Below are 27,893 nucleotides of genomic sequence, written 5' to 3'. Positions count from 1 at the left end.
CACATCAATCATTTTTATAATTGCTCTTTATTTGTCATTGTAAAAGAAAAATACAGCACTCATTATTTACAAAACAATCGTTGTAAACATTAATGTCAGAAAAATTTTCTAAAAATATCAAAATTGAAAACCAATATGGAGACCAAGTACGCAGATTTCTTGGTGAGCTCATTTACACAAGGATGAGACTTCGACTGATGTCCTGTAGACCTTAAGTGATCCCCAATGCTTTTGACGACATGCAATTTCAAGTAAAGCAATAACTCATGTATTTAATTTCCAAGTTAAGAAAATCAAGAGAATTTACAATCATTCATTTTAACAATTATTGTACAATAGTGTTTGCAGCACATCGCTCTGTTGTGAGTCAAAATGAAAGGAATAATATATATATAAAAAGCGTTTATTCACTCAGTCTACATTAGTGCTTTAGTTCCTAACTATTTGTGTAAACTGCCTTTTTTTGAGCTACTAAATATTTGTAAGTTGGGTATATCTCATTTCATTCTGGTCAGCAGCAGTATTTTCAATATTAGGCTTTTGAAATATCATTATTGTACCCCAAACCCTTTAAAGACAGCACAAATATTCAAGTTTTCTGCAAGCATATCCGGACTGGTGTGTATGGAGGTGACATAAATCTGTTTACAAAGTCACAACATCTGACAATATTAAGTCGTCTTAATGTAAATTATGACATTTTTGGATGAAAACTTGTGTTAAGGTTAGGCTGATATAATCTCCAAAATGACACAAAAAAATAAGTCAGTGTGGGGTCCTCTGTAATGCTGTAAACACAGCTGTGTTTCATGTGCCGTATCTGTGTCTGGATGCAATCCTGCACTCTGAAACAGTCAAGGTGACCTCGACTTGGTTTTTTTGTGGCATCTCAGCTGCATCGTTGTCTTGCTTAAAGCGCAACCTTCCCCCTGCATGACACTGATTTAGTGACACCATTAGCAGAGAGTCATCCTCACTTGAAAAGGCTCTCAAATGTCCTGTCTGAAGTGAGAGTGCACTGAGCCGGTAAAAAGGCTGCGTTTTAGCCTTGGAGCGGGGTTTGTCCTCTAGCTTTAAGTTATACATCAGAGACTTGAGTGGGGAGAGTCTGAGGGCAAACTGAAGATGGGAAACAACAGAAGTGATCGCTATCCACCTTCTTGCTCATGCTGATTGCTGATCTGATTCCTAATTGAAAAGGAACTGATATACAGTTTTTGAGCAAGTAAGACATGATCTGTATCTGAGCATTTATACATACTTCAGTCATGCAAACCCAGGGGTTGTTTTATCAAATCTTAATTACCTCTGGTGGCATGTAGCCATACAGAAGCTGATATTTCCCTGCACCCATCTCCTTATCACTTTTGATAATCCACAGATCTCACTGTGGAAACCATTTTCTATTTAAAATTAGCCCCATATAGAACCATTGACTGGTTTTCACGTCACTTTTACAAGCTCTAACTTGGGCAAATCAACCCTTTAAATGCAGTCATATTGCATTCCACATGTACAGCCCAATGCTGCCTGAAAAAATTACCTGTGTCTTTACAGGAATTTATATCACTGTTCATTATCCTGCTAGTTCACCAGAGGGCAGCATCCATCCATAAACCACACAGATCTGTTGCTCAACTGACGATTCATGCCTCCTGCTATTTGACATCTCAACCTAAAAAGCTTCTATTTCTAAAAGAAAATTACAGAAAAGGCAATTTTTTATGGTCTGCATTCTGTTAAAAAAATTGTTTTCATGCAGCTTGTGCAGAAAGCATTCATTCACAGTTACACAAACACAACGGTGCTGCAGACACATGGTGTACACACCTGTCAACAGATGCTTTCATCTCACTCTCATAGAAGTCAGTTCACACTCCTGAAGCTAATCTGTGGTTCAAAGGTTTAAAGCTCAAGACAAAACTGAGCCAGAAGTCAGGCAGATTTTGTCTTTCCAGTTATGTGAAGGTGCGCCTTCTGAGTGTGGGTGTGTTTGTTGTTTTCTAAAAGAGTATAATGAAACCAATATGCCTTGCTCTCTCATCCGTGACAGTCTGTCGAAAGAAAACAACAAAGGTATTTTATACAGTGAAATGATTATCGACTCCCTTGTTATCACCTCTCAACAGTCTGTAATTTTCTTGTTCACTTCACCCAAGAGCTAAAAGGGAGAAAAATGAACCTTTGGACCGTAGAAGATGAGTCACTTAACTCAGAGCACTGTTGCTCTGGTGTCTGAAAAACATAAAACAAAACAACAACATAAATGTCAGTACCGCATTGTTTCTAATCAGTGTTAATCATCACTCCATCTGATCAGACTCTCTGACATGGATTTACTTTGGAAAATCCATTATTTCATTATGGCAGCAAGTAAGATTAAAATACCCAGAACTGTCCTCATATGTTCCTGTGATCTACTCATGTTTGAAGGTCCCAGGTTTCTGACTACAGGGCTCCTGGCTGGGCTCCCGGCCGAATCATTTTCAACCAGAGTACTTGCAATATACCTGCCCGACCTGGTGCTCTTCAAAGAACAATTGTAAGGCACATGGGAACTTTGCCTCTTCAGGTAACTATGGATAGTCAGATAGCCTTCATTATCCACACTTTGGGAAGTGTGGGAGCTGTCTGAGAGATTGTGGGAGCCGTGAAACCAGTGCACTTCTCCTCCTGGGTGGACACGGTGGAAGGTGCAGGAAGGCCCATCACTCATGAAAACACCCTCAACTTTCCCAGAACATTCTGAAGGGAAAACCACAAGAAGATGGTTGAAAGTCAGTTTACATGCAACACACTAGGGACATTCATGCTCTCATTCAGCGTTTGAAAGCATCATATATTGACAATACATCACTCATTTTCACTTTTGCTGCTAAGTGGTAAGTATATTTGCTTCAGTGCTACACTTGACTGCACTGCTGAGGCACGTTATTGGAGTGTAGCCATTTTATTGTGCCTTATGATAACATTTAGTTTATCCAGATGCAACAATTCAACTTTGCTAATGTTCATCTTTTATCAGCATAACTTCATTTGTGTCTTACACTTGCTTGTAACCCTAATTAGCTTTGTTTTCTGCGTGTACATGCAGGTCATGCCTTGCATGGTCCTGCCTATTGCTTCATACTATTCTGATGAATTCAAAAACAAAGGCAGGGAAAAAGACGATTGCCATCCAACATGCATTATTTCTAAGAAAGTGGAAGTAGTGCTCAAGGAAAAACACAATGCTATGTCACATGATACCTGAATGTAAAAGCTTTTTTTTTTTTGTATTTTATACATTCAAGCCAGCACAAATACAACAAATAGTGCTATGCCACTTTATTGTTGGTGAAATAGGAATAAATGTGGATTCTGACCTTTTAACTCCAGTGTTGTGTGTTCATTGGACGTTCCGTGGTTGGAACGCAGTTTGCACATGTACTTTCCACTGTTCAGAGCCCGCACATGTGGAAAGGTGAGGGACAGTCTTCCATCTTTGTAGTAACATTGGAAGCTACCAAGAGGGGCTGGGTTGTGTTGGATAAGGTCTCCCTTGCTGTCCACAGTACATAATTTTGTTCTGTTTTGGGACCACTCCATATGCTTTATTGATAGTCCGTTTTGATATGAGGATACGCTGCAGTTCAGGGTAACTTGTTGGTCACACTCTGCAGTCACTACGGGGCTCACAATGAGGCTCACCAAATCTGTGGAAAAAACACAGATGCACTGAGACTTAATGGAAACAAAAGTGCCTTGTTCATTTGAATGTGTCTTCAAATGAACGTTATCAACAGTATGATCACACAGTTGCACCTTAGTCTTTACTTCCAGTTTTACAGCTCGGATTAGTAAAGAAGCTGCATGCATGCAACACATCTGTAACAGATTTTCAAACTCAGCAAATACATACCTTGCGTTGTCAGAGTGAATGCAGACAGGAGACAGAGCAATGCTGTGAACCCCATTGTCAGCTCTGTTGCATTTCACTGTAACATGAGAAACGATCAAATTGAAAGAGCTCTATACAAACATACACTTGGAGTTTTTTCAGCCCGCAGAGTGGGACTTTGGATGAGAAGGCTGATTTATCACCCACATATTTCTAAAGTCTTACATTTGAGTGAAACTGACCTCTGGAGGACTGTTGCTTCTCCTCAACTGTTCCTCAGCGCTCGCTGTGTCAGAGTCCTTATTGTGCTTCAATATATATCTATAGTTCCTTCAGACCTCTGAAGAGAGACAGTTAATCATTACTGAATTATGAAGTGAGATTGCCAGGAAGGTTGAAGACTGTGGAGGGTGTGTGTTGAAACCTAAATAACAAGGGGATGGACAAGGAAGTGTGGCGTGTGTGTGTGTGTGTGTGTGTGTGTGTGTGTGTGTGTGTGTGTGTGTGTGTGTGTGTGTGTGTGTGTGTGTGTGTGTGTGTGTGAGAGAGAGAGAGAGAGAGAGAGAGAGAGAGGGAGAGAGAGAAAGTAAAAGAGAGAAGCTGCCACAAGTACAGACTTGTGTGACTGACTCTGATGCGTTGCAACACTGCTCTGTTGTGCATTCGACTTTAGATTGTTCACAAGGTCATTATAACTATCAAACATCATGGCAATAGCCACAGGGGGAAATGCTTTCATGTGTTATGTTCTAAAGAGCCATTGTTGCCAAGTTAAGGACTTCATTGTGTCTTGTTTTAAAGTCATGAGTCATTTTTATCGGAAGTAGTTACACAGTAATGGAGAAGTGAGGTCAGTATCAGTAGCTCACAGTGGTCAGAACTTCTTTCTCATGGCATACAAGTGAACAACGGGTAGTAAGAAAACACTGATATGTATTTGTAAATTTCATATAGTCTTATTTATATGAGAGAAGAATAATTTCCACAGGCGACTTTTATTATTGTGAAATAATATGACAAGTTCAGACGTGATGTTGTGTAATACTTCAGTAGAATTCATTATTGTATTGGGCAACAGAGTTTCAACTTTGGAAACATAATAAAAAATGTCCATGTATTTTTTTCCTAAGGCAATGTGCATTAAATGTACCATTGATACTCAAGAAGATATTTTTTTTAACTCTTGTCAAGTTAGCCTCTCCAAATCTTCATCATATATGCACAACAAATCAAGTCACAAGAAGCACTGATTCTTAATGGCACTTATCTGATTATGTTCAGTATGAATGTTAATTAGAGAGCTGCTTGTCCACTGTGTGACAGGGACAAAGTAACTGTAGTCAACCACATAACTGAGCACTGGGAAACAAGCAGCAAGGAGTAGAACAGAACCTGCCAAAAGAGCTCTCACACAATTGCAACAAGAAATCTGAACAGTGTTTACCTTAACAGCGTGACTATGAATGTGGTACGAGGCCCATTATGGGCAGATGTGTTCACCTTATATTTGTCTTCTGAGAGCAGCATTTCATTTTAGTAACTAATCACTTACTACTGGTTACTAAATAGTTACTGATCCTTACCTATCATAAAATGTAAGATAAATTAGTAGTACTAAACTAGGACTTCTTCAAAAATATAATGATAAGGCTGTATCGACACCTGGTAAAGGTTATTGCAGAAACCTCTAGGTCTGTACAGTGTATGCAAATTTGAATGAAACAAGATGGAGAAATACAATAAAAGTCCTCTGGAGTGGCCTTAGGCTACATTAACCACCACTACTGAACTGTTGAGCTTCAGTGTGGATCAGATCTTGATAAGTCAGGTTTTGACATGGAAGAATAGGAGAAAATGCTCGGAATAATGAAACTATTTTTGTCTTGAGTTTTGACTTTTTAAACGCACCCATCGTGACTCAAACAACTTTATGGAAATGCAATACTAAATCGGTAGACTGTTCTTTTAAAAATACTCTGAACACCTACACGTTTTGTACACTCATACTGTGCACATCTCACTGAGTGCTGCAACCATGAAATAGTGTTGCAGCACAGCAGAGCTCAAACCACCTCTGAACCATCAGCAGGTTTCTCAAGAGCCTTAACAGATCTACAGTTTATTTACAGTCATGTAAGTTGCACTTCATCCATGGGCTAGGCTATTTTCTTTCCTTGTTGTTGTCTACCTTTTAATGTGAATTCCACTCTACTGGCCTTTCCCCGATTTTGTGAATGAGGAAGTGACTATGAGTTTCTATGACCACAAAACGGTACTGGTTATGATCAAACCTGATGTACTCCATCTGGAATCAACAGCCTGTGTCACGCCTGGCACTGCTTGATTTGTTTTATTTACCTCAGGATCTCAACTGGCACTAGTGGATGATTCATACGTCCTATATTCAAATCCTGCAAGTGTCACTTTTGAAAGGTTGACCTTAATTGTTTATATACTGTTAGTAAATCACTGCCCTGACCTGTTATGATTTTCAAGGCCAACACTGACACGTCTACTATTATTACCTAGCATATTTTCAATTTTGTCAGAGTACAATTTCATATATTCTTTAAATTGTTTGCTGTAATAAATGCAAGTATTTACTTTTTGTTTTATGGCATGACATCCTCATCCCTCCATTTTCTGTTCTTTCTATATGCAACCTCCCCTCACCTGTATCAGGCCTATGTATGTAGCCAATGGTTTATTATGCATTAATGAAAAGTCTTTAAAAAGAGGAGTGTTGGTGGCTTTGCGAGACATGTGGAAAACAGACATCACACTGGCAAAAAAAAATGTGCTGGAAAGATTTTTTTTTAAAAACAAACAATACATCTACAAAGGGAAGGAAAAACAGCAAAAATTCAAACTTAGAAAAAAAAATATATTCACAAATTGCATCCCAAAGTTAACAGTGCTGCAATGTGCTGCTTTCTGAACAAACCACTACAGACTCATATATAAGTAGCTTGTCTTTTCAGTTTAAACTGGCCAATCAGGACACATCTATTATTCAATCATGTCTGAGATCCCACCTACTCAGTGAAGCTATGAAAGAGCTGCTCTGAAGAAACACCTCCACTTTAACTTTCAGGACAAGATACACACGTGGACAAAATTGTTGGTACCCCTCAGTTAAAGAAGGAAAAACCCACAATTCTCACTGAAATCACTTGAAACTCACAAAAGTAACAATAAATAAAAATTTATTGAAAATTAAATAATCAAAAACAGCCATTACTTTTGAATTGTTGATTAACATAATTATTTAAAAAAACAAACTAATGAAACAGGCCTGGACAAAAATGATGGTACCTCTATAAAAGATTGAAAACTATTTGACCAGAGTGACATGATTAACTCAGGTGTGTCATTTAATTGACATCACAGGTGTTTCCAAACTCATAATCAGTCAGTCTGCCTACTTAAAGGGAGACAAGTAGTCACCCTGCTGTTTGGTGAAAAGGTGTGTACCACACTGAACATGGACAACAGAAAGCGAAGGAGAGAATTGTCCCAGGACATCCGAAAAAAAATGATAGACAAACATCTTAAAGGTAAAGGCTATAAGACCATCTCTAAACAGCTTGAAGTTCCTGTGACAACAGTGGCTCATATTATTCAGAAGTTCAAGACCCACGGGACAGTAGCCAACCTCCCTGGACGTGGCCGCAAGAGGAAAATTGATGACAAATTGAAGAGACGGATCGTTGGAATTGTATCCAAAGAGCCCAGAGCAACCTCCAAAGAAATTAAAGGTGAACTCCAAGGCCAAGGTACATCAGTGTCAGATGGCACCATTCGTCGTTGTTTGAGCCAAAGTGGACTTCATGGGAGACGACCAAGGAGGACACCACTGCTGAAAAAAACTCATAAAAAAGCCAGACTGGAATTTGCAAAAATGCATGTTGACAAGCCACAAAGCTTCTGGGAGAATGTCCTTTGGACAGATGAGACCAAACTGGAGCTTTTTGGTAAGGCACATCAACTCTATGTTCATAGACTCAAAAACCAAGCATACGAAGAAAAGAACACTGTCCCTACGGTGAAACATGGAGGAGGCTCAGTAATGTTTTGGGGCTGCTTTGCTGCATCTGGCACAGGGTGTCTTGAAAGTGTGCAAGATACGATGAAATCTGAAGACTATCAAGGCATTCTGGAGAGAAATGTGCTGCCTAGTGTCAGAAAGCTTGGTCTCAGTCGCAGGTCATGGGTCTTCCAACAGGACAACGATCCAAAACACACAGCCAAAAACACCCAAGAATGGCTGAGAGAAAAGCGTTGGACTATTCTAAAGTGGCCTTCTATGAGCCCAGATCTGAATCCCATTGAACATATGTGGAAGGAGCTGAAACATGCCATTTGGAGAAGACACCCATCAAACCTGAGACAACTGGAGCTGTTTGCTCATGAGGAGTGGGCCAAAATACCTGTTGACAGCTGCAGAACGCTCATTGACAAATACAGAAATCGTTTAATTGCAGTGATTGCCTCAAAAGGTTGTGCAACAAAATATTAAGTTATGGGTACCATCATTTTTGTCCAGCCCTATTTCATTAGTTTGTTTTTTTAAATAATTATGTTAATCAACAATTCAAAAGTGATGGCTGATTTTGATTATTTAATTTTCAATAATTTTTTATTTATTGTTACTTTTGTGAGTTTCAAGTGATTTCAGTGAGAATTGTGGGTTTTTCCTTCTTTAACTGAGGGGTACCAACAATTTTGTCCACGTGTGTAGCCTCCGCAAAGAAGAAGGTAATGACTTTTGTAAACTTAATGTCTTTTAAATCAGCTGCTTTCTTTAATCAGTCAAGTAAACTTAACTTCAAAAAGTACGATTTTTCCTATAGCCACTGGACTAAATGTTAAATTCAGAATTGAATTTAAAATCCTTCTTCTGACATATAAAGCTCTTAATAACCAATCTCCATCATATCTTAAAGATCTGATAGTACCTTATTATCCTAGTAGAACTCTTCGCTCTCAAACTGCAGGCTTACTTGTTGTTCCTAGAATTTCTAAAAGTAGAATGGGAGGCAGAGCCTTCAGTTATCAGGCGCCTCTCTTGTAGAACCTGCTCCCAGTTTGGGTTCGGGAGGCAGATACCCTCTCTATTTTTAAGACCAGGCTTAAAACGTTCCTTTTTGACAAATCTTATAGTTGGGGCTGACTGGGTGACCCACAGGGGTTCGGCTTGTGTCTTCATTTGCACAGCTGACTCCCTCTTGGACGTCCCTTCGTTCTGCCTCTAGTCATGCTGCTATAGGCCTATAGGCTGCTGGGGGACTTCTCTTGATGCACTGAGCCCTTCTCTATCTACCTTTACATTTAATATGTATACCGTTATTGCAGTACATTCACTCTGTTTCCCCCTGTGCTATTTCTCTGAGTGTCCCTGGTCCCAGAGCTGGATGCTTCAGATCTGCGGTCGATGTTCCACCAACAGGTCCAGTCTCCACCATGTCCACTGTGGGATGCTGCTGCTGACCTTCCTCCAGCCCTCTGCTTCCAACTCCCCTTTTTCCACCAGTCAACTCTGCATCGCCTTCACTATACTTGTTATGCTAACTTACATACTGTTTGAATTTTACTGCTAGCTATATATGGAGTATGTTTAATGTCAGAGCCGTACATCATAAGAGTAAACTGAGTCAGTTTTCAATGTTCGCTTATACTTTGTTTGTGTCACATATCTTGTCATACATGTATCCAAATGTGTGTTGTGTTTTCCTTGCTTTCCCACCCCTCCCTCTTCTCCCATCCCTCCCCCTTGCCCTCCTCTGTCCTTCTCAACCCGCCCGGCCAGCAGGCAGATGGGTCCCCCCTATATAGAGCCGGGTTCTGCTCGAGGTTTCCTCCCTGTTAAAAGGGTGTTTTCCTTGCTACTGTCGCCTTTGGGCTTGCTCTGGCGGTTCAGGCATATGGGTTCTGTAAAGCGTCTTGAGACGATTTGACTGTAATTGACGCTATATAAATAAAATTGAACTGAATTGAATAAATAGGAAAAATGCTGTGTGGTTCATGTGCACCTCTTTACAGGTCTGCATGTGGTCTGGTAGGGAGCTTTGCTTTCTAAAAGTTTGGCATTCAGTGATGTCTCAAAATAACAGCTACCAGGGCTCATTGTACTTCTCATTAGATAGATCCCAGCTGTCTTAATCAGTTCACATTAGTCAGACTAAATAAAAAGACACAAACAATATTTCTTCACATGAAGTTTTACTACTTTGTAACCAAATTCTTTGCTAATAACACTATTAATGAATATTAAACAGAAGTTTTATTTAGATGTGTAGTAACATTGGGTTACAGCTGATTTACTGCAGAACTGGACATGTGGGAGGTAAAATTATTGTGCTCAATGTAGTAGCATATCATGGACGTTTTTCCTAATCCCTCAAAGGACCAATGTGTAGATTTTGTGGCATCTGGCAGTGGCGTTTCAGACTGTATTTAACAGAGTATCATTTGTCTTTCCCTCCAAGCATGTAGGAGAATAAATAGTGGCAGCTAAAAATGTAAAAAGTGGTTTGTTCATTCAGGGCCACTGTAGAAACATGTTGGAATGAGAACTCGCTTCTTCTGCACCTATAACAGGCTCATTCTAACACATTCATTCATATTTTCAGATGATTATACTCTAATTAAACTAATTTCTGAAAATTAAATTCCATTTCTGCTAATGAATCCCTCTAAATCTTACACATTTTAATCCCTTTTGGAAGAAACAAGAAGTGAGAAGCCTCCCGTTGGAGCTGAGAGCAAGTGACTAATTTGCTGTGCAGAAGTCGACAGCATCACCACTTCTACCAAAATATCAAAATTTGTTATATCAACGGGCACAATGTAACAGTAAAATGAGCAGCCTGACTCTTTGAAAACAGCTATATTGTAATTTATTGTAAAAATATTGCATGATTGTAAAATAAGTTGTCAAAATATGTTGTCAGCACACCATCGCCACCATCTGCCACGCATCTGCTGGCCCGAGGAGGGAGCAGCCTCCTCGTGCGGTGGACTGAGCTGGACCAGACCGGGCCAAAGCGGGCCAGGCTGACTCAGGCTTGGACTTCACTCACAGCACAGAATATGGACCATATTTTTCCATTAAGAGTTTTCCAGCCCTCCCCGACGCCTCCAATAAAAGTGATGTGTTTTTATTTGTTTTCACCTCTTTGGCCATACGTATTTCCTCAGAAGAAATAGCTACAAAGTCATATTATTATATTTATTACTCCTATAAAATCAAGCACATTGTCATTTTAGCAAATATACTGTGCAAAGACTCTACTACAAATTAAAATGATGGCCAAGACCCAAACTGTAATAATCCAGAAATGCACAAACAGGCTCTGATTATTTGGCTTGACACTGCGACCATATCCCTATAAAAAATGCAATTAAACCCAACTAAGTGACACCAGTTAAACCTGAGGCTTTTCGGCCTGTGGGTATCTGCAGCCTTGGAACACATTTATGTTTTTTGTCTGTCTGTAATCCAGCTTTGGCCATGTGTGCACACAGCCCTACACATGTAACACACAAACACAAAATGGTTTACTTTACATCATGAAGTCTCATATTCCAGGGAAAACATGTCAGACTCTCAGGCTGCCCCTGCCCTGCATGCCAGCAGCACTGCAGCTCAGTTAAACGACATGTCAACATTTATCCTGTACTTAATTGCTCTGCAGGCCAGATTACCCATAATGCTGAGGTTTATATGTGGCTTTTGCCTGCTTTACCAGAGGACGGGTAAACCACTGCAGTTGTTTAACCTCTGGTATCTGGGATCAAATGAACTTTGACAATAATTGAGCTGTAGAAAGTCCTGCTGTGATTGAGGACCCATTGCTGCAGTGATTTGTCAGGTGGATTATGGAGTAAGATCAGAACTTCACATCTTTAAATCTGGTGGGTTGTGGAGCTGAAGGACTATATGTTTTTTCTTAGTAAGGTACAAAATACAGTGTTGTGAAGCTCAAAAGAAATAATTATTTACATCCCCTTTCCTGGATGTCACTTCAGTTAGATAAATCACTTTCTGTGATTGGAAACATTAGCTAATGCTCCAATTTTCACCAAAATAAAATTATTCAAATGGAATTCATTGACAGCAGAAATTACTGAGCTCAGTGCATAAATCATTTCTATGGAACAACGACACCGAACAGAAGTGAGGCAGTTTTTAAATGTTTTCTCATTAAGTTAACTGCATTACAAGAGCTGTTGATTTTCCATCGCATCAGAGCCTCGAAGATGCTGGTAAAACTTGCAATAATAATTCCTGTGTATCTAATTCCTGTTAGCTGTTATATCCCCCAAAGCTCCACTAAAGCTCTGCTTCAATGAGATTTAAAGGATCTAAGCTGTGCTGGCATATAACTCTAAAAGTTGTCTTAGAATTGCAAATTGCTGCTGAAGTGATACCTCCATGTTTTGAGCTTTATGTTGGAACCAACATATTTAGTTCAGTCTTAAAACATTTCTGAAACATTACGGGCATTTAAAGTGCATGTCAGGTATGAGGATACTTCAAAACGTTCTTGGCCTCACCAGAAAATGTCAGATAAAAAGATTCTTTGTTAGCTGTTCTTTAACTTCAGCGTGATTGGTTCACTGATGTGGAAGCTTTACTGTCCCTTACCGGAAATATGTCACATCCTGAGCCTACAGATACACCTGAACAGCATGGATGACTTCATCATTAGTCTGAAAATGGTGTTGAAGTATGCGGGATATCAGCTTGGGAAAGAGATACAGTGCCAAGTCAGGTGAGTAAGATGCATGAGTGAACAGTTTGAAGCCACATTTTGGTAATTTTCCATTACCTGTGGCGTGCGGTTGCTCTTGGACAACGCCATGCCACTTTGTTATTTGATTGCTTTTATTAGTTGTTGCAAACCTGATGCATAATGGCCCCCATCAATTGTTCGATCCTTTAGCAAGAAGTCAATCACGAGCAATCCCTTACTGTCCCAAAACACAGACACCATCACCTTGCCGACAAATGCCACTTGCTGAAGTCTTTTTTTGGGAGAACCAGCATGTTTCCATTGTTTGCTTTGATGCTTGGATTCTGGATCAAAGTGGTGACTCCATGTCTCATACTGGGTCACAAATCTCCTGAGGAATTTGGCTGGACTGGACTGAAAAAGAGTCAAAGGGGTGCTTGAAATTTCCATTCTCTCCAACCTCTGATCTGGTGTCAACATTCAGGGCACCCACCATGCAGACAGTTTGCTCATCCCCAAGATGTCTCTCGACACAGCGTGAACTGAGTCCACACTGATGTCCATGGTTTCTGCTATGTGTTAGACAGTTAGACGTCTTTCATTCTTGGCCATGAGGTGAATGACTTCCACTTAATCATCTGTGGTCATCTCTGGTGCTCTGCCTGCCCTATTTGAAATCAGCAACCCACTTCTTTAAGGTTGAAAAACAAGGGGAGTCCTCACCAAGTGGATATCCTTGGGTGTCATCCCTTTTTATACAGATGCTTGATCACAGCTTTTGGCTTACCTCTCATCTACTGATTTTCAAAGAGCATCAACAGCAAAGTAAAGAAATAAATGGTGGAGTTTGTGTTTGGACAGTGATATAAGGCAGTTATGCCTCAAAAATGGAGGTCACACCCTTTGTTTATTTGTAGAATTTGAAATACCCTCTTAATAAATGCCATTTTAACTGCTAGTTAATACAGGCAAATATACGCAGAAATCGTGAACAACTCTAGATCAGTTACAAAGGGGAAGTATCCAGGAGTTTTCTGGGTTTTTCCCAACAGAAGGTGACATGTCAAAATGCAAACAGACGTTAACATCATTAACCGTGTCGTGTAAAAAACGAGTTTGCCTCAAGCCATCTCCCACACAATTATCTTACAGGTTTGAACAGTTGCGTCCTATTTCACTTTCTACTGAATTGTGCAATGTGGGATGGGAGCCTGTAACACCCACAGAGACCTATTGAGTCACACAGGGTTATTCAAAGGTAAACCTACTAATGGACTTTGTTCCAGGCGTCTCTTACTGTTTACTTTTTTAAGGACAACCATAAATAATTTCAGTGTTTGTCATGTTGTTTTCTGAGCTGATAAATTCAGCTAGTTGTGGAAGATGCAGGGATAACAGAGTCCTTGTTTCATGACATTTGCTGATGTGGGACATGCTGTATACACTGCGTTTGAAAAGACGGCTCGTGCTGACTAATGAGCAGGGCTTTGTATTGACTTGTCAACTGTTGCAGTTTGAACACTGGTATTTATTAGTACCAGAGACACAAAAGATTTATGAGCACTTTATGAAGCAATAACATCTCACCATAAACTAGACAGCTTTTTATAAGCGCCCGCTTGTTTGGCATGCAGATATAACAGATACAGTATTCATAATGAATTTGTTCAAGACAGCAGCGCAATCAGTCAATTACAAACATAAGTGATATCTCTATGACAACGACCGTTCTCAGAGAAGTGTTTCTCTGAGTCAGATTTATTGCCACCTTCTTTGGATTTTCCTCACTCCTCCTGCCACACCTTCAGCTCTCTTGAACTTTGACTTTTCCTTCCTTATGCTATTGTTTGAACAGCTGCTCTACCTTTCCAGTGAAACCTTTAAAGCAGTTAATGAGTGCAGAGAGAAGAAAGCTTGTGGAGCAGGTCTGTTCAAAACACACAAATAATCTGAGCATTCACATTGTTCTCCTTTCAGTGTTTTACCACAGTCTTCCTGCTGATTTCCAAGCATCAGCATGGATACAGTCCTTAATACACCCATTAGTGGTGACTGCTGACATCCAAAAACTGGCAGGATGCAATCAAAGCTATGCTCTCCAACTGTGAGGGCCTTAAGCAAAAGTAGAGCAGGAGAAGAGAAGGCAAAGTTGTGCAGATTTTCCTACGAGAGCAAAGAAGTAAAGAATTTTCATCAGCAATGAGTTTCTTTTGTTGGAGTGGCATCGCCCAGGTAGCACGTGACGCACTATCCAAATAAAATTGACCTACTATTTCAAAAGTGTCAGGACCGCCTCAGGGGATCTCTGCAGGGCAAAGATTGTAGAGTTTAGTGGGTGTATTGAGTAGGAAAAACAGTTTAAACAAACTAACCATTGTGAGACGTGACATTCCATCAAAACATGGCTGGGTTTCAAAATAATTTAATACGGTACTTATTTCAGGATGTGATCAAATGCAAATACACCTGTAAGAGGAACATGATATGAACCGTTATGTAGTCGAGGTATACCAAGCAATTTGCCCTTGATTTTTACTATGAATGTGGCATGAGAATTTAGTTTGATTCATTATTTGATAGGATTTTATGAACAAGTATTAAATGCATTTTGGAAATCATATCTCATTTTCAATTGATACAACATAATCTACACATGAATATGAAGAGATAAATTGCCAGGCAATTTGGACCTGTATACACTGTTGTTCTTAGCTCTCTGTTAGAGGTTCAAATATTCTATTCATTTTTAAGACATTAATTTAGGTCTAACATATCTCAAATTTCTGGGCTGTTTCAGTGTCTATAGCTTGATATACACTCCTTACAGTCAAAGAGCCACAGGAACACCTCTTTGACACAATTTTTGATCTATGGACAAAAGATAGAAAAAGGGAATAGCCTTTTCTCATTTTTTTGTGGATCACTAGATACACCAGGGCCATATAAATATGTTCAAAAACTAGATTTTGCATGACATGGCCTCTGTAGGTTTTCTGACAACAAACCTTTGAGTGAGCAGAAAGGTGAAAGGATAGAATTGTGTATCTTTATGATAAGGTAAAAAGTCAATATATTCTAAGATATTCTACAATACCCATAACCAGCTACAGTTGTTTGTTTTTTCCCTAATGCAACATGTAGCTGTGAAGGCATTATTGGTGTAAGAAAGCCAGGTAAAATGTACAAGCTGTGAGTACAAGAGAACAACAACTATTTACTACAACTAGTCTTCTTCTATGTTCCTCGCAGATAGTGTCATACACAGCTCCCTCTGAAACATACTGACAAGTAAAAATAATCGAACAAAACAAACTATGAAAGCTCAAAGTTAACACAAAGGCTATTAGGCAAGCTTGTAAAAAAAGAAAATACTCTTTTTTTATGACTGCCACATAGAGCTCCACCAAAAATAAACAATGCATATATGTTTTTAGGATGGATAAGTGAAGACTGAGGTTACAGGACTGAAGTTTGGATTGAAATAAATTGTCAAAAACTAATAATCCAGATGTACTGCATACTTTACATTATTGTGTTTAAAGCTTGTGCTGATCAAAAATGGTAAGAAAAACAAATCTATGGACATGTTTTGTTAAAGCTGCTAAAGTTCTTTAAAACTGATCAACTGATTGTTGAAGGTGAAGTCACTGAAACCTCACTGTGAATATCTATTATATAGACTTTACAAACTAACAGTTAATAGTATTAATAGTACAATAACACATGGATCTCGATGATACAAGTTGATGTTGCACAGATTCTCTCTGACTTCCTCTTAGGACGTCTGATCTGATATTCACTGTTGTCATCTACTTCCATCTTACATACAATCTACACAATAAAAAACAAAAACAAATGCAGTAACAAGTTAGGAGTTGACTTATTAGAAAACACAGCTGTGGAAAACTTGCTATATCAGAATAATGTGTCCGAATCATGGAGAAATCCTCCCTTTGCTTCTAAAACACACTCCAGTTATTGCTGTGCTATGCGATTCACATGATCTTTGCTCCCCTTTATGGGACAAACCACAAAAAGACAGAATATGACAGCAGCAAACTGAATCACTCCAGTAAAACTACAGATGCTGCTAACTAAGAGAATGACACAGTTCATGACACTGGGGGACTGTCATGGTGTCAGTTCTTAAACTCATAATGACAGACACATGTAAGCTCACAATCGCTCCAAACACTTGATGAAAAACAATAGTTATAATCAATTAACTTAAAGAAAGAACTATTATTCTAGAGTTTGTGGCATCTCTGTGTAGATTGAACAAAGTTGGCAGGCAGATATAAACAAACGGATACATATTCTGTAGTGTCTGGGCTGGAGTTCTACAGTTTAATGTCGTCTGTGTTTCCACTTTACCCATAACTTTCAAAGTCAGCCTGGAAACTGATGCTGTGTTTTCCTCAAAACCGACACCTGACCTGACTTCCCTGCTTAGCCTGCCTATCTCCTTTGTCTGGTGCCCTCCGTTTGAGCCTTTAAATTCTGAGGACATCTTCATCATACAAAATCATGAATCGCATTTATGAGCTGATCAGAAGTCTTTGCTGCTCCCCTAAACTCACAACCTGACCCAGTGTCCTCTCAGACTGCTAGCACACGGCTATAGTAATGCGTGCTGGATGGTTTATAGGAGGATGTGCTCCGAGTGTCGGCAGGAAATGCATGGCTTAGCAGGAAGTTATACATATTGTTTGTCAGACTGAACAGACACCGTTGCTCATTTCAAGGTCCTATAAAGTTTAAAACTCAGGACCAGAGGCTGGGTTATATTCCAGTAAAATGAGGAGCAAAAACTCCCTGAAATGATTGTTCTCCTGAATATACTTTCAAAGTTTTTCAATACAACTCACACATCCCACATAAGATAATTTACTGGGAAATGTGTGAAAGACATTTTGCATCAGTCAGCAGTTCTGAGCAGGCACACACTGTTGTGATGGCTTGCATCCTAAAAGCTCAAGGAAAAGGGAATGAGAATACAAATTAGGAAAAGCACCAGTTCGCAAGATAGATCTGAGTTAAACAATTTGATTGTGTGCTATCCAATAAAAGGATTTAGGGGTTAATCTTCCAGAAATATAAATTTGTTGAACATAGAATTGGGTCTGTAATTAAAAATGTTAACTACTGAGCCAAAGCATGCATTTCAGGAAAGGTTTTTATCAGAGATAGATTTACTGTAAATATCACTGAATTTGTCTACAAAACCAAACTAGAATTATCACCTAATGTCTGTCTAGTAACATGCATGCACTCTATGTATGAAGCATATATTATAAGATTATCAAAAGTAGACTGACAATATAGGTCCATAGACAGATTAAACAGATTAATCATTGTATTTTCAGAATATTTTAAATGGATTTTTAGTCTACATCGTATAAACTTTACATCTATGAAAACTTGACTAACTATACCCACACTTTTATCATCAATGTTCTTTCAATGCAAGAGAGAAAAAATGAAAAGTGTACTCAAGTGACAGACCTGAAAAAAATGCAGATAGGAATATATAATGGCAGATTGTTCATAAGCTCTACCATTCTCTGTTTTTGAAACACCATTTTAACATGCAATTCATCAACATTATTACATCTCAGCGGGAAAATACACAAAGCCCATCAGATCAATTAAACATTTGTGGATGTTTTTCAGCTAGAATCGCAGATAATTGGCTCATTCTCTGGGATTTAAAGGTCATTCCATCTAAAATGTTTGTAAAAGTCAACACTGCGGTTACAGAAATGGCCTGCCATGATAATGACGTGCATAACGCTACACAGTTGCAGAAATTATTCTCTTGTGGTTAGAAAAAGCTGCAGCAACTACATGAACAGTGAGACATTAAGGAGCATTGTGATTTGCCATCTGTAGCCTCATTATACATCAGTTTCACCATTATCTACAGGCTGTTACAGGCTTCAAACGGATGTAACTGAATAATCTTGATGGTAGTGCAGCTGCCTGCTTCAGCAGGCAGGAACAGGACTTTTAGGGAACTGAGAGAGGAGAAAAAGCAATTCTGGGATGAAAATGTTGTCCCTGATGCAAAAGATATGATATAAACAGTACAGCAAAGGGCTGCAGCACTGTATGGATTTTTTAAAATCTGTATGCATTTGTCTCAACTTGTGAATCATGAACTTAGAATTCCACTCATCTATACAAAAAGCAAACAAAAAAACCCAACAAAACATTAAAATTTTAATAAATTGTTTGATTAATGGCAGCATCCAACCTAATTGAACAGTGATGCTGATTTTTGGCAAAAACTGGGCATTACATTCAAATGTTGTTCATTATAATATCTATAAACGTATCTGCAAGGACTGATGTCATTTGCACATCTAAGCACATTCTCATTTACACATTTCTGCATCACTCTTGTATATTTTGTTGATTTTTTTCTTTCTATATTATATTTTCTATGTTTTTATCTGATCTTATTTGATTTGATTTGGCCTTCGCTTTATACTCTACCCAAATATTCTGTGTTGTCTTATTGTTCACCTCTTTGCTGAATATCCACGCTGCTGTAAAAACTGAATTTCCCTCCAGGGATTAATAAAGTCAGTCTAAGTCTGAGTCCAGTCACGCAGACAAGCCTGAAGCCAGTGCTCGCGTAACATACTCAAATATTTAACTCAGCTTGATAAGTGTATTGTGTGTTTTAAAGATGATGACACAGTCCAACATTGTTTGTGTTAAGACTTTTGTAACGGACATTAATAGATCATTTGTAAATCTTAAATACAAGGTAACCTTTTGTTATCAGTTACAGACAAGTTAGGCCCTGATCCCAGGTTTCATCACCATAACATGCAGTTATGGGCCTCTAACTTGCTAAGCTTGAGTGCAAGAACAAGAAAAAATGGACTTGCATGTGATGATAGTGGTGTTGCAAGTGAATCTGTACTGCAGCCACCTTTGCCTTGACACTTTTTAAAACATTAAATATGTCACTCTTGGCCATGTTATTCATCTTATTCAGGCTGTTACTCTTGACCAGCTGACCATCATTCTATCCTGCATAATCAGAATTATTTGAGCCATAATTTTCTCTAATCTCTAAAGGAACAACCATCTGAAGCATTCATGTTATCTTTTGTTTGAACAAAAATTGGTGAATTACAATATTTGGATACATGCAGTATATCCCATGGCTCCTGGTGCTGTCAGCAGCTTTGATGCAGGACAAATTTGTGTTTGAGAGAGAGTTTATCACTCTAAAACCAGCTTTGAGGAGATCAGAGGCATGTTTTTTGCCGAATCAGGAAGCTAATCTGGCTCAGAGCATGCAGGGTAGCTGGCTCACCTTCTTAGCAAACGTAAGACCCATGCTCAAACTTGATGCCAATGTTTGCTAACGCAAAGGATTAGTTTCCTCTGTTTGCTTGCACTTTGCTGCTGCTGATGTGTTGTTACAGCATTACTGGGCCCAAACATATCCTTTATTTTGGTTCGACTCCCAGATGAGATTTTAACCTCGAAAGGTGTTTTATGATAGGATGATTAAACGTGGTTCAAACTGTCTCAGTGAAAAAGATGACCCCCCCTGTGTGATTAACAACACTCAGACAGCCACTTCACATTGAAGTGCTTACAGACAGAGTGCTTTCATTTCCAGAGATTTAAAGAGTGTATTCACCTTAATCATAAAAAGGAAATGATTATGGTAATTACAGCGAGAGCACAGGGGAATCTCTATGCATTACATCCCTTCATGAGCCATCCGTGTCTGACGGAGAAATAATTTTTGGTTTAATAATAATAAGACTGTACAGATGTCTGCATGCTGATGCTTACAATGCAGCTCCTTTAATTAGGCTTCAACGCTTCACCTTGGGTTCGGCAAGGTGAGTCTGTAAGCAGTAAAAATAATTACAAACAATGAATGAGTCAGGTGGAGAGACTATGCAGGAACAAGAGCTACACTAGAGGTTCTGAGGCTATAAACTGTTTTTTTAAGTTTAGAAGCAGCCATGGGGACCAGCAGGTAGGGTTTTCGATAAACTATATCACAGCGGACTATTATGTTGAAATGTGTGTACCTGAACCAGCTAGATGAATGAACAGTTTAGTGATAATAATGCTTGTGTGGAGTTGTAGTGAGCAGGAAGTGAAAACGGCAGATTAAGTAAAGTGGAATAAGAAAACTTTTACAATATATAGTGAACAGATGAAACAACATCCAAACAACAACAAATTTTGGCTTGTAGGAAAAATGAATAATTTTGTTGGTATGAAATAAAAATTTGATCTGTAGACAACACTGAATGGAAAACCAATAGCATGGCGATCCATCCAGTAGCTGTCAAAGTGAGTCTCATGGCTGAACAAAAGTCAGGTGTTCACTACATTCAGAAGCATCAACTGCAATCACATATATCTGTATAAAATTTACTGAGAATCAACCATGCCATTATTCTTATAGCTGGGGTTGACCACATTTTTTAGCATCATGTGCCAAAAAGTCCATATGAACCTTTCCGCATTTTGTAATTCAAGAATTCTGAGGAAACTAGACGTCTGCATCTCCTACTGACTCCTATTTCAAGCTTGTGACGGCAGATTTTAGCTAAACAGCCAAAAATGTAAACCTATAGAGAGAAGAGAATGCAGTGGGGCAATGGATTACTTGGAGGAGAGCCATAAGTTTGGGTTTTGAATCAGTTCATCTATGTTATATTATCAAAATTAGGATCATCTTGTTTTTGAGTGATGTTGAAAAAAAGTAGTCAATGCATTTGTTGTTTCCAGACTGGACTATTGGCGTTCCTTAATATGAGGATGTCCCAGTAACTCCATGGACAGCCTCCAGTTGATCCAAAATGCTGCAGAAAGAGCACTGACAGGAAGAAAGAACAAATTTCTTCCTTATGACAGTAATTTCTCTTTGTTGCCTCTCAATAAAATCCAGAATTGAATCAAATCCTGTACCTTCTCTTAATCCATCCAATAGTTCCTGAGATTCTTCAGGCTGGGCTTTCCAGTGGACCAAATGTCTGCCATTGTGATCACATCCTTAGCCTGCCACATTTTCACCACAATAACACATCTACAATAATGGCATAATCACATCATAACACTGCAATATACCATATGGAGGTAATAGTTCATTTGCTAACTCCATTGCATATCTTAGGGACAACAATATATTTCAACAGCATTAACATGTAGCAACAAAAACTATACAAGACCTGCATGCTCAGTTTAGTGGTAGAGCCATAAACACCTTCATGATAGAGGAAAAGAAACACATTTCCTCTTAATCTTTTTTCGTTAGGGCTTATGGACTTAAGTGTTTGTGAAGCTGAGAGTGTCAATCCACACATCCTCAAATCGTCCCCAGCTATTAAATTTTTTAGCCCAAACCCTGTGGACAATTATCAAGCACTCTGCAGCCTTATAGATGTTCTCGTCTCCCCTGTGGCCGCTCAGCTTGGGCCCATCCATCTCTGAATTGACTCTGTTTAGACGTATCGGACTGGCCTCACTGCTGATCGTATTCATGGACAGTGTGTATTAGCCTCCTCGCCTCCCTGGGGCATTCAACACCGTGATTTAGTGGAGCTCAGAACCATGAATTTCAGTCAAGCATTCGAGGAGAACTGCAGGTGATTTATGCTTTTGTTTACAGCATGCTGCGGGAACCTAAATCTGGCAGTGATGAGGGCGGCAGAAGGTGCGTTTACAGTCAAAATATGCAGGTACGAGGAAGTGCTTGCAAACTCGCATGCATGTGTTTCTGAATTGTGATGAATAATTAAATGCTTGAAGAAAGGAATAAAGTGCTGGAGTGGGGAAGCTGGGAAGAATCTGTGAGTATATTCTGACTTCTGTAACGGTGAGAGAACAGAGAATTCACAGGGGAGAAGTTGCTCCCAGATGAATTTCAGATGTTTGTATTTCACAGGAGAACGAAGCGCCATAAACCGTGCCCTGTTCGGTTAAAGTAGAATGATGCAGTGTTCAACAGAGAAGAGCTGGGGACCAAACCCTACATATAAACTACAGTATTTTCATTCATCTGCATGATAAATCATCGCCACTGTAAATGAATCAGCGAAAGTAAAGTGCTTGACAATATTCTATTATCAACATATTTTTGCTAAGCTTACAATTCATCACTGAAAGCACCTCATAAAAGGGAGTCTAAATGTCATCCAACAAAGAATCGCTTCTAACAGAGTGCCGGTCAGATCATTAGCCTCCACTGATGTCCCCTTTAAAGGCATTACCCTTCATAAATGATACCCCTGTCCATTAGGTATAGTGCATTAAATGAGCTGTTGGACTGCTGATGAAAATGGCCTCTATCAGTGCTCCCACACCTCTATGATCCTCTGACTGAGACTCATCCTCCTAGTGTAAGGAAGCGTCATTCATTATCATAACTGTATAGGTCACCAACGCAGGAACCAACATCAATATGTAACTGAAGCGAGAACACCCCTGTGCAATACCATTGTACCAATGGTAAAAAATGGTGTCACCTCTCATTAATTGCATTACTAGTAAGTTGAACTGTAGAGCAGAGTTGGGTAAGATTAAAAACAGTTCACATTTGGGCTGTATTAAAAAATACAGACAGACACAAGAAATGCAGTATAGGAACTCACAGCAACAAAAGTAAATCTTGCCAAGTTTAGAATCTACTTTCATTTTCAATGACAGATCTAATGCTCTTCAGCATGGAGGATATCACTTTTCTAGAGAGATGCATCATAAATAGGTTCTATTGGATTTGAGTCAAGCGACTTGGCCAGATCATAGTTTTCACTTTTCTTCTTTAGAAACTCTTTTTTCATTTTGGCAGAGTGTTTTTGGATCATTATCATGCTGAAATATTCCTCTTCTGCCAAGCTACTGCAGACTAGGCATCACCTTGTCAGACACTATTTTGATCTATCCACAGGCATCAGTGATGTGTCTTATAAATGCCATCATCATTTATCATTATCATTTGCACTCATGCCGACCCATATCATGACACTCTGACCTCCATGCTGCACTATCAGGACTATGTACTCACTGTGGTACTTCAGACCAGGTTCATGCTGAACATGCTGGACCCCTTCTGAATCAAACAAATATATGTCTTGATCTCATCAGAATGTACTCTCAGTATTCGTCAGACATCTTTCCTTTTTTTAACAAAGTTTGTTATTGTAGTTTGGTGAGCAAGCAGTTAAAACAACAAGCAAGGTTTTATATTTTTTTAAATGTAATTTTGAGAGGTTTACATTATGCCACATCCTTCACATTGACTGAGGTGCCACAGAAATTCGTATTTCCACTGATAATCCTTATGCCCAGTATTAAGCACTTGCCTGTCTGGTGTGAAAGTAGCACACTGTCTGTGACAGCATTTTAAGACCTAATTGTATCTAATTCTACATGCCCTAAATATTCCTGCAACTTCCTTTGACTGATTTTTACTTGATGACCATTTGCCTGTATTGTTTTCCATCTTTATCACACAATCACATTTTTCCATGTCCCATGGTCATTTTATAACTAATTCACTTAACCAAGCTGTTACGTTAAAAATCATGGCTGTTTTCATGGTTGTTTTAGTAATCACAGGGTTATTTACATTTGTTCCATTAGGTTTCTACTTCACAGCCTGTATTTTCAGTTTGAAATCAACAGATATTTCGTTAATTTTGCACAGGGTGGTGCTCACTTTCACTGTAAACTGTGTGTTTCTCGCAGCATCCTTGTTGGAGATGAGACGGTTTCCACCTGAGGGCAGGCAGTTGAAGGGAAGAGGGAGTGGAAAGTATCAAGGACACGTGCAGCCTTAAGGGAAGAAAACACGTAGGCATGAGGAAAGAACTGCCGTTGCGCAGTCTCTCCGTTCGGCACACATACTTTCATGCATGTGTGTCAGCACAGCACTATATTTAAAATTGGCAACTTCCATTGTTCTACGAGACTGTTTGTGGAAAGAGAGGTGTGGGAAACTCAGTCGTAACTCTCACATCAAAGAACAAAGCCTCGCATTCCACTGTGGAAAGGAAATACTTTCCTAATTTGCCAAAATGCCAGAAGTACTATAGGCACTCTATATTAACACTCATTTCATACATCAAAGCACGTTTAAGAATTGATCTAGTAGTTCTGCCCCCCACAGATTTTTACATTTTCATTTGACAGACACAGTGGCAGGCAGCAGGCAGCAGGCAGCAGGGCTTCTTTGCTGATGTAAGAGAACTGTTTGTCTTGACCGTTGCTCTAATCTAAGTGATAGTCAAAATCAATACATGTTTGAGCAGATGGATCACAAAAGGCTGGGGGATCAAATCAGTCACATTAAATTACTGAGGCAATACAAAGAATACCTACAAGGCTGTCTTAGGAAATGCCAGAAAGTGAAGTGTACCATCTCAGACAAAGGGAGATTAAGAGATGTAGAGAGCAAAACATAGGCAGGAAAGATCATTAGGTAATAGGTTAGTGACCCCTTTTCCTCCAGGAAACAACAGACGTACTTTGTACATGCATGTGTTGGATAAGTGGAGGCAACACAGACAGATAAATACAGATGATAAAACCAGATTTTTATAGATCCTCTTCAAATAAAGGATCATTTTTACATCACAGTTTACATAAACTGAGCCACTTGTAGTGATGTGCCCTGGTTTTACAGCCCACAAAGGTTTTTGTCCACCTTTGTTTTAGAGTAAAGCAGCATAAACAAAAGAAAAAAGAGAACACACTAAAAAATAACTGTACAATGCCTGCCCAGGACTTGCTTGCAAGTCAATGGTTTGCAACCAGGTAACGAACATAATGGAGCATTTAGCAGCTAAACAGCGACATGTTTTTATCAGGATTAGTAGAGAATAAAACAGAGCTTAAATTACAGAAATGCATGCACTAAGTGTCAACATGGCTCCTAATGATTTACATTGCCTACCATATGTGTTGGATATGTAAAGAGGGAAGTGTTCACTAAAAACATCAACTTAGATAGTGATAAGAATTGTGCTGCATTCATGACTGTTGCTATACCTGTGGTTTTCCCACTAACACTGTACAAATTAAATTGATGGCTAGAGTAAATTTGAAAATGACTGGAGAAAGATGAATTTTTCAAAGCACACATTTAACTTTACTAGAAAACACTACTCATTTTCTTTCAGTCATTTTTCCATGTGACACTGTCATGGGGTGTTATCTGCCTTTCAATTAGGAACAATAGAGTTTACCTTTGAGCAGAGGCAGAGGAGGGAAGCTAATGCCAAAGTTGAGCTGAATGTCATATTCCAAGTTTATAAACCTGTTTCCTGTTTCCACCGAATGCATCTATTCTTATTTAAGGAAAATTGGCGTTTTGCCAGTGAGCACTGCCAGCAGTTTCATTTGCTGAAAATTCTCTTGTTGAATACCATCTAGAGAAAATTGAAGGAAGCCGGGAGCAAATACAAAGTTAAAATTACCGTTATATATAAAGCTAGAAAGTGGACCAATGCTGAGGCAGTCAATTTAGGACAAGTCCACTATATTAGTTTAGTGTCAAGGGAGTAGCTCCGTAACCATTTGGGCCAAACACAACCATCAGAAATGTTATTTTAATCCAGTTGAAAAGGTTCTCTCACATGCCTTCGGGGCTTCATAAAAGTTTGCCAACAAATGCTATGAGGAAAGCTCATCTCATGTCATTGAAAAATGCAGCCCTCATGCTTGAAGCTAAGCAATACATTACAAAATGCCAGTTTCACTTACAATTCTTTCAGCTTAGAGGAGATTCTGTTGTTTCAAAATAAGGATTAGCTCCTTTTGATTTGTGAAATTTTAATCATGCAACATGAAGCCTTCTTCCTAATCTTTTTCCTTTCCTCTTCTGCATTTTGTAAATGGCAAGCAAGCCTGCTAATGCTGTCAGCCTTTGAAGTTGGTTTGTGATTGTGTTATCATACACTTTAAAAGCATCACATTCAAATCTAAGCCAGCTTGCTAATTAAAAAGGCAGTTTCTTCTTACCTTTTGTCTCTGCTGTCTCATGGCTCTTGAGCGTTGTCTGATTTACAATGCACATGACTCTCTTGAACTGTTTATCTCACACCCACCATCTCTGCTCCACCACTTCCATCTGCAGCACAGCATCCTTGATTTAGACCGCTGCTGAGTAATTTCCTTTTGTGAAAACTATTGTCTCCTGGATATCTTGGCTTACTGTCTTATCTACAGTAATACATTCAGACAGCTCTCTTCCTTAAATGTCTATAGCTTGATATTTTCTTTTTGTTCAGGTCACTGTGGCCCTGTTCAACTGTTCGACCTACAGCACATAAGGGAATTGGCAGCTGATTTTTGGAAACTTACAACAGAATAATAACGGTACTTCAGAAAGTTGACAACAGTTTATGAGTTTTTGTCGACAGTGTTATAAGAATTTACAGTATGGAGTTTGCCCTAAAATCAGAGTTACGGTCAGTGTTTCTGGGAGAGATCAGATTGTTGTCAGAATTTTAATTAATGAATTATCATAATGAAACATAATCAACTCCAAAATGCAGGCAAAGTGTGTACACAGCAAAAATAGCTCTTTCTTACCTGTCTGTTGTCTGCGTCGACACATACATGTTGAATAACTTAGTGATGCATGTCATTTTCATCGCAACAGTCTAATGAATAAAATGAATCCAAGATTAAGTCTTCTTTGATTAAAAAAAACACAACAAAACAAAACAAAACATTGGAGTATAATTGAGTAAGTTACACACAACTGTATTGTTCTTGTTGAAACATTCTGATTATCGTAAGGTGGTGCTGTTTAGTAGCTGAAGGTAGTATGTAGGTAGCATACTGATGCAGAAGAACAACGGCCATAAAGTCTACATAATGGCTAAAAACAATGAAAATCTGCCTTTTGGGAATGGCCGAGTCACACCCCTAACATGCTAACAGTATAACTGAGCCTAAACAGGAAAAAATGGTCCACATTTCCTCCTGAACATTGAATAAGTTATTATTGCTGAAGGAGGTTTGCCCTGTTATTAAACCCAAAGAGTTCACTTACTTTCCAGCATCACTCGGTTTGTTTATTGGGTGTGCTCAATAAAGCACAATAGATTAGAACGGTCTCTGTGTAATTAGTTTTAAACATGTTGTTTCTATCTGTACTTGCAAGCCAGATAAAAATCAGATTTGACTCTACCACCACTTAATAATACAGAAGAAAAATGTTAATTCCAGATTGTTCCCAAACTTTTTATTGGCACTGTACTTTGGATAAGTGATGTTGA

The 27,893-nt window shown here is 38.9% G+C and overlaps 1 long non-coding RNA gene across 1 annotated transcript; it reads right to left on the bottom strand.

Moving 5' to 3' along the window:
- Positions 1-8: 8 nt before the first annotated feature.
- On the bottom strand, positions 9-26,728 carry LOC110961497 (uncharacterized). The gene is made up of 5 exons (XR_007940886.1): positions 26,629-26,728; positions 4,123-4,220; positions 3,902-3,977; positions 3,366-3,695; positions 9-2,745 (listed from the first exon to the last, which is right to left on the bottom strand). It is a non-coding gene; the product is annotated as an uncharacterized LOC110961497 (long non-coding RNA).
- Between the last annotated feature and the right edge of the window lie 1,165 nt (positions 26,729-27,893).

This window comes from Acanthochromis polyacanthus, chromosome 3 (genome assembly GCF_021347895.1).
Source record: "Acanthochromis polyacanthus isolate Apoly-LR-REF ecotype Palm Island chromosome 3, KAUST_Apoly_ChrSc, whole genome shotgun sequence".
NCBI lineage: Eukaryota > Metazoa > Chordata > Actinopteri > Pomacentridae > Acanthochromis > Acanthochromis polyacanthus.
This window is presented reverse-complemented; position numbering and strand designations above follow the sequence as displayed.